Below are 12,497 nucleotides of genomic sequence, written 5' to 3' on the forward strand. Positions count from 1 at the left end.
TGTGTCATTTTCTGTCATGGTCTTCGGGGAATTTTTAACTCGAAAGATCTTTGAAGGAAATTGTGAGGGGTATTGAATTATCTACCTATTGTGCTTAAGAATGAAGATAAAGTGCTTGAACCATAAGACAAACGAAATGGACAAGATAGCTTGTGACAAAGAAGGAAAACAAGAGGATGCACACCTCTAGACGTGATTCATGGAAGAAGAAGAAATCAGCCTAGATATGGACTTATTTTCATGTCCTGAAATAGACCTCGTGAGCCAGCGCCCGCTAACAAAGCATGAAACAACAAGGGTTTAGCTATAGCGCAGCAAGGCTGTGCCGTGTTTAATTCTCAACAAAACAAAATGCAAGTACTGCTCACTGTTTTAGCACATTTTGATGCACAATGATTGAAACAATTGTAGCATAACTACACAACTAATTGTGACTGTATTAATCTTTGTAATTTTTGTCAAGATTTTTCACAATTTCAAAACAATTCTGTTTTAGAAGGGTTTACCTTGAGGAGAGGGAACATTTAAAATCTGTGGTTTAATTGGGTGAATAGATAAAGGTGTATTTTTTTGACACCTGAAGAAAAAATAATAATAGATAAAACTTTAGATTGAAAGGTGTTGGAACTACAATCACACATCACATTCATCATCTATCATTAGATCGAATCAAACATCCTATGCATTCATTCACAGTCAAAAGAAGGGTGTTATAGAAAAAAGGAAAAAGAATAAGGGGAAAAAATGTGAATAGCCTCACCAGGGTTCGGGGGAACCGTCTATTAATCAATGTGGTGGGGTACTATTTTACTCATTAAGTGTATGTATCTCACAATTATATAACAGGCTATCAATACTTTTTACAATCTAGATATTTTACAATGTTATTAACCCAAGATTAGCCTGAAAAACAGAAAGAGAGATGGTCGACGCGTTTCGAAGCCCTTAAGTCATGGGGGTTCTCATCAGGACCTCTAGGGATCAATCCTGCAAAAGAATGAAACAACAGTTCTTACTACACTATCCCATGAGAGAAACCTTCAACTTTACAGCGGACGAACGTCCTCAGCTGAATTACCTTGTCTTCTACACAATCCTGTGTTGCTCCTAGTATCAATGCACTGTGACACGTTTCACAGGTTACAAAAGGAGTTCAATACACATCCACAACGCACTGTCAATTGTATAAGGTTGCCGTCGTCGTCTGCGGGACAAAGACAAGCTGTTGTATGATACTTTGTAATGTACACAATGTGGTAAACCAACATGAGACTAATTATTTCGCAAATATTTACCTTCCCAAAGGAGGGGGCCTTCCTAAAATGGGACAGTTGCTCAATCGACCAATGTTTGTTTCATAATTCCTGTATGAAATATAAACGAATATAGTTGTTGTCAATTTCGAGGGAAAACATATTTTCAAACGTTAACTTCATCATAGTTGTACTCGGAGCGTGATGGCACCTCGTTATTGTCTTCTATCAGAAACGGCCTTATGCCGATATATTTTGTTAGAAAACGATGGGGATGGAGCTTCGCGCTGTTTGAACGGTAGACCGCTTTGGATGCTGCTTTTATTTTCAAACATTAACTTCATCATAGTTGTATTCTGAGCGTAATGCCATCTCGTTATTGTCTTCTATCAGAAACGACCTTATGCCGATATATTTTGTTAGAAAACGGTGGGGATGGGGCTTCGCGCTGTTTGAACGGTAGACCGCTTTGGATGCCGCTTTTATCTAATATTACATATAGCCGCGGCAGTTGCAAATCGTGCGGCTTTGAATCCCACATCGTGAGTTATTTCCTGGACATACCTGGTTTGATGGAATGTCTCTCCTATCGCCCGGCGCAACGTTTGTTCATCCGCTGCTGCACTCTCGTTATGTTCGTCTCTCGGCACTGGTAGATGAATTACATCTAGCGCCAGGCATTTTGGGGGATGTAGTTTCGTCGGTAAGACATACAGTTAGTTTTCCAATAGACCTTAAGTTCTCATTCACTTAGAATACTTTACAAATCAGGTACATTGATGATTTAGTGAAAAATTATATATAAAACATCGTCGTTAGTTCACCATTCAGAAGGTAATTGTTTTTTGGCCTCAATCGAATGGGAGACTGGGAATTGAAGTTTGTGTGTATTATCCGGTGACCTGCCCGATTTCGTAGGCCATATGTACGATGGTGCGTTGCAGCTGCTGTATTTTGGTCTATGAAGTTCAATCTTTCGTGTCCTTGTGTCTGTCTTTTGAATCATCCAGATTCATATGAAAAGGGTGCATTTAGAGAGGGTTTAATTCTGACATCTCATTGAGTCATGTGACTGCAGAGTTGTATTTTAGTATTAGAGTCGCTTCTCGTGAAGATAGTTTTGCTTCTAGGTCACCTCCTCTCGGGTCGGGTTCCACCTTGGAGATTACAGTCCATTTCAGGTCTTTTTCTGAGTGCGAATATTCCATCCAGTGTTGTACGAGTGGTGCAGTGAGAATATTCTTCTTAATTCGCGATTTATGTTGGTTAATTCGCTGTCTCACCTCTTGACTTGTTTTTCCTATGTACAGTCTGTTGCAAGGGCAAACAATGCCATATATAACAAACTTGGTTTTACAATTTGTAAATTTTGAATGTCTCCATGAAATGCCATTATGTTGGAACAAGTCTCCCTCCATTGTCAGTGGACAGCATGCACATGTTCCACATTGATGATGGCCTGTGATAGGCGGCAAATTAATGTATTCTCTCAGTGATGGAGGTTTTTTTGCTGGCATTGCTGCACTGACTATGTGGTTAGCCACACTCTTTTCTTTCTTGAACGCAAACAAAGGCGTTTCTTTAAGATGTTCAACCAAATCATTAACAAGGTGCCAGTTCTGACAGATCTGTTTTTTTAACCAATTCGACTTGGGACGTAGAATAGTTTGTGTTTCAACTTTCTGCCCCACATTGAATTGATTAAAAAAACAGATCTGTCAGAACTGGCACCTTGTTAATGATTTGGTTGAACATCTTAAAGAAACGCCTTTGTTCGCGTGCAAGAAAGATAAGAGTGTGGCTAACCACATAGTCAGAGCAGCAATGCCAGCAAAAAAACCTGCATCACTGAGAGAATACATTAATTTGCCACCTATCACAGGCCATCATCCTTACTTATGGTCCTCATCTATCGCCCCCCCCAGAGCATGCCCACATTCGCTGCACTTTTAGCAGAATCTTTGGCTCCCCTGATAATCAGCTATAAGAAAATTGTGCTGCTGGGTGATTTTAATCTCTGGCTGGACGCTGCTGAGCCGGTGGGGCAGGCAGCCGCATTGAAAGAAACCCTTTCGGATATGAATCTCATCCAGCAGATTCATCTCCCCACCCATAAAAAAGGACACAGCCTCGACCAGATTTGGTCGCAGGACATCCCTCTCATCATTAACTCCATCACTCCATGTATTTGGTCGGACCACTTTCTGATCGATTTTTCCATCACCTTCACTGAGAATAGGAAACAGCCGCCTCAGCAAGGAGGGAAAGTCAGACTCTGGAAGCACGCTGACCTCCCTGCCTTTATTGATACCTTAACTTCATCCCTCCCCCCGTTCAATCAGGATATTGATGGGTATGAAGAAGCCTTCTCCAGCTGGCTATCTCAGGCTGCCAATGCCCATGCTCCATGTTCCAATTTCCCCCGTTCCCGTACTCATGACGCTCATAGATGGTTTACACCTCATCTTAAAGCCGCAAAGCTGCAAGTTCGTCAAAGGGAACGTAAGTGGCGGTCGGCCTATTTAGAATCTGACAAGGCTGATTATTGTAGGGCACGGAAGGAGTATCAGAAACTTATTCAGAAGCACAAAACGGACTATTTCTCTGAGCAAATTCTTCATTCACGCAATAAATCCAGAGATTTATTCAACATTGTGGAGGGTCTTTGTGGCAGTGACAGAACTTCCCCAGTTGTGGCTCCTACTCAGGATCTCTGTAATACCCTTAATACCTTCTTTCTGAATAAGATTTGCACCATAAAGCAAAGTATTCTTACCACCTTATCCCCTCCTTCCCCGGACATCTTTCACAATCCCTCTACCCTGGAATCTTTCCCCCCCATTGATGCCGCCTGCCTATCCAAACTTCTTTTTAAAGTAAAATCTGGCTCTCCTGATGATGTCTGCCCTCCCTACATCCTGCGGGAAGTGGGAGCTGCCATCCCTGAGAGCATTCTTTTCATGATGAATGGTTCCCTCTCACAGGGTTTGGTCCCTGCCAGTTTTAAAAAAGCCCTTCTCATCCCTTTGCTGAAAAAAGCTGGGGCTAATCCATCGGATCCTCTCAATTATAGGCCCATTTCCCTGCTGCCGTACTGTGCCAAGATATTGGAGGCTCATGTTTGTGATAGCATGTCCCAATTCTTGGAAGAATCACAGTTCCTTGCGCCTAACCAGGCTGGCTTCCGTCCTCTTCATTCCACTGAAGCAGTCATCGTCTCAGTTCAGAATACTTTGAGGCGGAATGCAGACAAGGGGATCCATCAGGCGCTGGTATTATTAGACCTATCAGCGGCGTTCGACACGGTTGACTATACCATCTTGGTCAACCGTGTCGAACAGGCCGGCCTTAGGGGTCCTGCGTTGAGCTGGATTCGCTCATTTATTACTGGCCGCACCCAATCCGTGAGACTGGGCCCCTTTACGGCCCCCACTATCCCTACCACCTGTGGAGTCCCTCAGGGCTCCTCCCTGTCACCTTTGCTTTTTAATCTTTACCTACGCCCCCTGCTGTACTCCCTCAGGGATACCAGAGTTACCATCTTCAATTACGCAGATGATTTGCAGCTCATCTTTCCTTTAAACACCGAGGACTCAGTGGTAGTGTTTCAAAACACCATGTCTCACATCCTGAGTTGGATGAGCTGCAATCACCTGAAGCTCAACCCAGGCAAGACTGAGTTGGTCTTGCCTGGGCAGAGTGTACTCAGCTGGAACCCTGGCTTTTGGCCGTCCAGCATGGGAGCCCCCCCATCTAAATCGTCTTCAGTTAAGAGCCTTGGAATCTTCCTTAGCGAAGATCTGTCTCTGAAAAGGCAGGTCAGCGCAGTGGTGTCCTCCAGTTTATTTCAGCTGAAGAAAATTAAGAAAATTGCGCGTTTCTTCTCTTTGGAGGCGCTCACACAGATTGTTATCTCCCTGGTTCTGTCCAGATTGGATTTTTCCAACAGTCTCTATCTTGGGCTCCCGATCGGCGAGTTAAAGCGACTCCAGTTGATTCAGAATCAGGCAGCCAGACTCATTCTGAATCTACCTAAGAGGCAGTCTGTCAGACTGGGCCTAAAACAACTACATTGGCTGCCTGTTGAGCAACGGGTGGCTTTTAAGACTGGTTGTATTTTATTTAAGTCCTTACAACAAACAGGCCCTCTATTCATCAGAGATCTGTTTAAAAAATATGACCCCCCTAGGAATCTTCGCTCCATGCACAAACATCTTCTGACTGTCCCCACTTATAAAAGGAAGCGTCTTGGAGGCAGCTGCTTTGACCACCTTGCAGCTGCCTTCTGGAATTCCCTTCCTCTTCACCTTAAAATGTGCGGAAACATCCTTAGTTTCAGACACTCCCTCAAAACATGGCTCTTTTCTCAAGCGTTTTGATGAGTACCTTTTTGCTTCCTGTGACTGATGCGTTGTGTCCCTGTCTATAGCGCCATGAAGCCCCCGGGCGAACGAGCGCTTTATAAATACATCTCAATATCAATATCAATATCAATATCATCAATGTGGAACATGTGTATGCTGTCCACTGACAATGGAGGGAGACTTGTTCCAACATAATGGCATTTCATGGAGACACTCAAAATGTACAAATTGTAAAACCAAGTTTGTTATATATGTATTGTTTGCCCTTGCAACAGACTGTACATAGGAAAAACAAGTCAAGAGATGAGACAGCGAATAAAAAAACATAAATCACGAATTAAGAAGAATATTCCCACTGCACCACTCGTACAACACTGGATGGAATATTCGCACTCAGAAAAAGACCTGAAGTGGACTGTAATCTCCAAGGTGGAACCCGACCCGAGAGGAGGTGACCTAGAAGCAAAACTATCTTCACGAGAAGCGACTCTAATTCTAAAATACAACTCTGCAGTCACAGGACTCAATAAGATGTCAGAGTTATACCATCTCTAAATGCACCCTTTTCATATGAATATGGATGGTTTAAAAGACAGACACAAGGACACGAAAGATTGAACTTCATAGACCACAATACAGCAGCTGCAACGCACCATCATACATATGGCCTACGAAATTGGGCAGGTCACCCGATAATACACACGAACTTCAATTCCCAGTCTCCCATTCGATTGAGGCCAAAAAACAATTACCTTCTGAATGGTGAACTAACGACGATGTTTTATATATAATTTTTCACTAAATCATCAATGTACCTGATTTGTAAAGTATTCTAAGTGAATGAGAACTTAAGGTCTATTGGAAAACTAACTGTACGTCTTACCGACGAAACTACATCCCCCACAATGCCTGGCGCTAGATGTAATACATCTACCAGCGCCGAGAGACGAACATAACGAGAGTGCAGCAGCGGATGAACAAACGCTGCGCCGGGTGATAGGAGGGACATTCCATCAAACCAGGTATGTCCACGAAATAACTCACGATGTGGGATTCAAAGCCGCACGATTTGCAACTGCCGCGGCTAGATGTAATATTAGTTAAAACCGGCATCCAAAGCGGTCTACCGTTCAAACAGCGCGAAGCCCCATCCCCACCGTTTTCTAACAAAATATATCGGCATAAGGTCGTTTCTGATAGAAGACAATAACGAGATGGCATTATGCTCAGAATACAACTATGATGAAGTTAACGGTTGAAAATAAAAGCAGCATCCTAAGTGGTCTACCGTTCAAACAGCGCGAAGCTCCATCCCCATCGTTTTCTAACAAAATATATCGGCATAAGGCCGTTTCTGATAGAAGACAATAACGAGGTGCCATCACGCTCAGAGTACAACTATGATGGAGTTAACGTTTGAAAATATGTTTTCCCTCGAAATCGACAACAACTATATTCGTTTATAGTTCAAACAGGAATTATGAAACAAACATTGGTCGATTGAGCACCTGCCCCATTTTAGGAAGGCCCCCTCCTCTGGGAAGGTAAATATTTGCGAAATAATTAGTCTCATGTTGGTTTACCACATTGTGTACATTACAAAGTATCATACAACAGCTTGCCTTTTTCCCGCAGACGACGACGGCAACCTTATACAATTGACAGTGCGTTGTGGATGTGTATTGAACTCCTTTTGTAACCTGTGAAACGTGTCACAGTGCATTGATACTAGGAGCAACACAGGATTGTGTAGAAGACAAGGTAATTCAGCTGAGGACGTTCGTCCGCTGTAAAGTTGAAGGTTTCTCTCATGGGATGGTGTAGTAAGAACTATTGTTTCATTCTTTTGCAGGATTGATCCCTCAAGGTCCTGATGAGAACCCCCATGACTTAGGGGCTTCGACCATCTCTCTTTCTGTTTTTCAGGCTAATCTTGGGTTAATAACATTGTAAAATATCAAGATTGTAAAAAGTATTGATAGCCTGTTATATAATTGTGAGATACATAAACTTAATGAGTAAAATAGTACCCCACCACATTGATTAATAGACTGTTCCCCCGAACCCTGGTGAGGCTATTCACATTTTTTCCCCTTATTATTTTTCCTTTTTTCTATAACACCCTTCTTTTGACTGTGAATGAATGCAAAGATGTTTGATTCGATCTAATGATAGATGATGAATGTGATGTGTGATTGTAGTTCCAACACCTTTCAATCTAAAGTTTTATCTATTATTATTTTTTCTTCAGGTGTCAAAAAAATACACCTTTATCTATTCACCCAAATAAACCACAGATTTTAAATATTCCCTCTTCTCAAGGTAAACCCTTCTAAAACAGAATTGTTTTGAAATTGTGAAAAATCTTGAAATAATTAAAAAGATTAATACAGTCACAATTAGTTGTGTGGTTATGCTACAATTGTTTCAATCATTGTGCATCAAAATTTGCTAAAACAGTGAGCAGTACTGGCATTTTGTTTTGTTGAGAATCTAATACGGCGCGGCCTTGCTGCGCTATAGCCAAACCCTTGTTGTTTCATGCTTTGTTAGCGGGCGCTGGCTCACGAGGTCTATTTCAGGACATGAAAATAAGTCCATATCTAGGCTGATTTCTTCTTCTTCCATTAATCACGTCTAGAGGTGTGCATCCTCTTGTTTTCCTTCTTTGTCACAAGCTATCTTGTCCATTTCGTTTGTCTTATGGTTCAAGCACTTTATCTTCATTCTTAAGCACAAAAATAGATAATTCAATACCCCTCACAATTTCCTTCAAAGATCTTTCGTGTTAAAAATTCTCTGAAGACCATGACAGAAAATGACACTCTGGCTGATTCAGAGGAACACATAAAAGATCTTTTGAGCAACCCTCCTTTATTCGGATCAGCGACACTCAGCAATTCAGCTAAAGTGAACAACGAGTCAGAGAAACTCATTCGGTTGAAAAAGAAACAAATACGAACTGAACTTCACGGCCACTTCCTTCTTCAACATCTGCGATCGGGCACCATTCCTGGAGGATTAATTATCAGAAATATCCCAGTAGTATTTACAGAGGATCCTATTTACAAAAAAGGCTACAGCCAAATAGAAACCAAATGTAGCAGAGACCTGATGGTATTAACAGTGGAAACAGCACTGCGTCTCTCTAAAGTCCAATTAGAAGAAATAGAAGCTTTGGAGACAGAAATAAAAAACAATCAACATATTACGGACTCAAAAGCTTTGTTGGACAAAGTAGACAAAGATATCATCGAGTTTAAAGACTACACAATCAACCAGAAAGAAAGTAACTTTGAAAGAGACAAAAGGAATTTTTCCTTGGAGAAAGCATATCCTTACGTACAACAAGATTTTTGTACTAGACCAGAAGCCCGACGCTTCCTCCCAGAAAATCAGGGAAGATCCCGGAACAATTTTATCACCTTTTCAGACACATCTTCATCTAGTGGGAGTGAAACAGATAACACAAACTACAGACCAGGCTTTGCAAAAAGAGGCTCTTTCCAACCCAATTTTCAACAACAAAATTACCAACAAGGAGGACAACAACAACAACAACAGCCGCCTTTTTTAGGCCGCGGCCAACCAAAATCACGTGCAAAAACCAGATTTGTCCAACCATGGGAAATGTCAACACGGAGGCAGAACTACAGCATTTAAAAGAACTAAAGTCGCCAATTTTTAATCTTTCCAATAAAGTTCTATCAACAACAGAAAGTAGCCTTTTGGAAAAAGGACTATCATTTGTGCCCACTCGGAACACAGATTTCATCAGGCTCAAGTCAGAATTTATTGAATTCTGTAGGAAAATAAGATTGACTACATTTTTTGCTGACATCGCTCCACTACAGAGCCCAGAAACGACTGGCTTTAGAAAAAAATCAAAATTTTGTCCCCTGCAAGCAAGGTGCCAAAAGAGGTTTTGGCCTTTGAAAAAACAATCCTCTCTGCAATTTCATCACAAGAAAAGAAAAAAGCAGGTTTCATTAAACCCAATTTATCGAGAGATCAAAGGAACGCTCTACAAACCCTTGCCAATGAGAAAGAAGTTATAATTAAACAGGCCGACAAGGGTGGTTCCATAGTCATCTGGGGAGTGGAATCATATACGGCCGAGATTAATAAACAAATATCAGACCAAGGCTGTTATAAGAAACTGGATAAGGATCCCACTCAAGAACTACAAAGAGAACTATTCGCTATCATCAATCAGGGTTTTGAACAAGGTTTCCTTGGCAAAAAGGAACTAGAATATCTGCAGAATAAACACCCACGCATTCCCTTGTTCTACGTATTACCAAAAATCCACAAGGATGAGAAACAACCACCTGGTAGACCTATAGTGTCTGGCTGTGACTCCCTCTTTGAACCTGTTTCAAAGTTCATTGATTTTTTCCTGAAACCTTTCATGACTAAAGTCAAGTCCTTTTTGCAGGACACTACGGACTTTATTAGCAAATTGACAGACTTATCTTTTGAAGAGAACAAAGACTACCTAGTAAGTATGGATATTACATCACTATACACCCAGATCCCCCAAGAAGAGGGGCTGGAGGTACTAAGACTGGTCTTAAATACAAGAGAAAGAACTATGAAGGTGCCAACTGAATTTATCATGGATTTGGCAAGACTAGCTCTTAAATGGAATTTCTTTAAATTCAAAGACGATTTTTTCTTCCAAACCCGTGGCGTGGCAATGGGATGTCCATTTGCCCCAGAACTGGCAGTTCTGTTTATGAGTCAATTCGAAGAAAAGTTTATCTATGAGAATAATCCACACTTCCAATGGATCGGAGGATGGCTTTGATACATAGACGATATTTTTTTCACGTGGTCAGGGACTGAAGAACAACTATTGTCCTTCCATCAGTGGCTAAATAATCGGACTGAACACATTAAATTCTTCATACAACATTCAAAGTACAGATTACCATTTCTCGATGTAGAAGTTTATTGTTCGGATGGTAACTTGGTCACTACTTTGTATAAAAAGGAGACAGATCGCAACAAAGCTTTACATTTTTTAAGCTACCACCCAAGAAGTCTTCGAGAAAATCTACCGCTGGGTCAATTTTTACGCATTCGGACAAATTGTACTTTCAAAGACGAATACATGTTTCATGCTAATGCCCTAAGACAGCGACTACTACTTCGTGGATACCCAAGTAAACTTTTGAAGCGTGCGCTAAAAAGAGCCTGGTGGACACCAAGAGACACCCTCCTCACAAAAAGGACAGGAAAAGACCAAAATAGAATAGTTTGTGTTTCAACTTTCTGCCCCACGTCAAATTGGTTAAAAAAACAGATCTGTCAGAACTGGCACCTTGTTAATGATTTGGTTGAACATCTTAAAGAAACGCCTTTGTTCGCGTTCAAGAAAGATAAGAGTGTGGCTAACCACATAGTCAGAGCAGCAATACCAGCAAAAAAACCTCCATCACTGAGAGAATACATTAATGTGCCGCCTATCACAGGCCATCATCAATGTGGAACATGTGTATGCTGTCCACTGACAATGGAGGGAGACTTGTTCCAACATAATGGCATTTCATGGAGACACTCAAAATTTACAAATTGTAAAACCAAGTTTGTTATATATGGCATTGTTTGCCCTTGCAACAGACTGTACATAGGAAAAACAAGTCAAGAGGTGATACAGCGAATAAACCAACATAAATCGCGAATTAAGAAGAATATTCTCACTGCACCACTCGTACAACACTGGATGGAATATTCGCACTCAGTCAGTCAGTCAAATAACTTTATTCGGTTGTTTAAAATAGCAACCATAAAAGCATTACACAAAAAACAGATATTGACTCATACTTACATAAAAAAGAGATAAAAACAGCTTAGAGTAAGTGGATTACAAAAAGTTACAGGCAGAATATACACTCAAAATGTTAAAAGAGAATTTTCTGAGAATATAAAAAAGGTTAGTAATTTACTGGAAACATATCTATTACCAGCACTATTGTCCTTCCATACTTTTCCTAAATTTGAGTGCTAATTTTAAAAAACTGCATACAAATAAGGTACAATCACAGCTTAGCATCTGAAGATAATAAAGTACTGGTCTGGCATACCCAGCTCTTCAATTTTTTAAGACAAGGTTTTAGGTACAACCTCCGTGGTATAATATAAAATGGACAGAAAAATAAAAAGTGTGCCAGGTCTTGCGGAGACTTTTCGTCGCAGCAGCAAGTCGGCAACACTTGACCACGGTAGGATCCCTTAGGCACAGCCAGAAGTAAGTGAAATAAATCCAGCCGGAACCTTGTCAACAAAAAACGATCATAGCTTGACATCTGCCATGACAAATACGGTTCCATGAGCATAGTTGTTTTTAATAGCACATGTTTTCGTACACTTCTTTTCTTTAATTCACCGGCCTCCAAGGCTAAATACCTGGAAGAGATGAAAGCCTTCTTTACAAGAGTAATATCCAGTTTCGTAATGGATTTTGGAGTCGAAAAGAGTTCGGGGTGCCCCATTTCATTAAAGCAGTTGCTTAAATACTTTATCCAAGGGACCTTAAGCCTATTTTCCCATGTTACTGCTTCCCTCAATATGAGCTGAGTGAGAGGTACATCATTATTTAACCAGCAGTTTAGCCAACATACTAGAGAGTTTACTGCTATTTCATCACATAGAAATGGCATACCCAGCTCTTCGTGTACGGAAAAATTTGCTGTTCCCCTAGGAGCCTTCAGTATCTGTTTAAGAAAATTATTTTCTACTATCTCCAGGGCTCCTAGTGGGGCATATCCCCATATCTCACTGCCGTAGCATGCAGTAGCAACACTCTTGGCCTGGTAAAGTTGGAGTAATGCAGCCACTGGACTATTGCCCATTTTTCTTGCAAAATTGAATATTG

Source organism: Lissotriton helveticus, chromosome 8 (genome assembly GCF_964261635.1).
Source record: "Lissotriton helveticus chromosome 8, aLisHel1.1, whole genome shotgun sequence".
Lineage (NCBI taxonomy): Eukaryota > Metazoa > Chordata > Amphibia > Caudata > Salamandridae > Lissotriton > Lissotriton helveticus.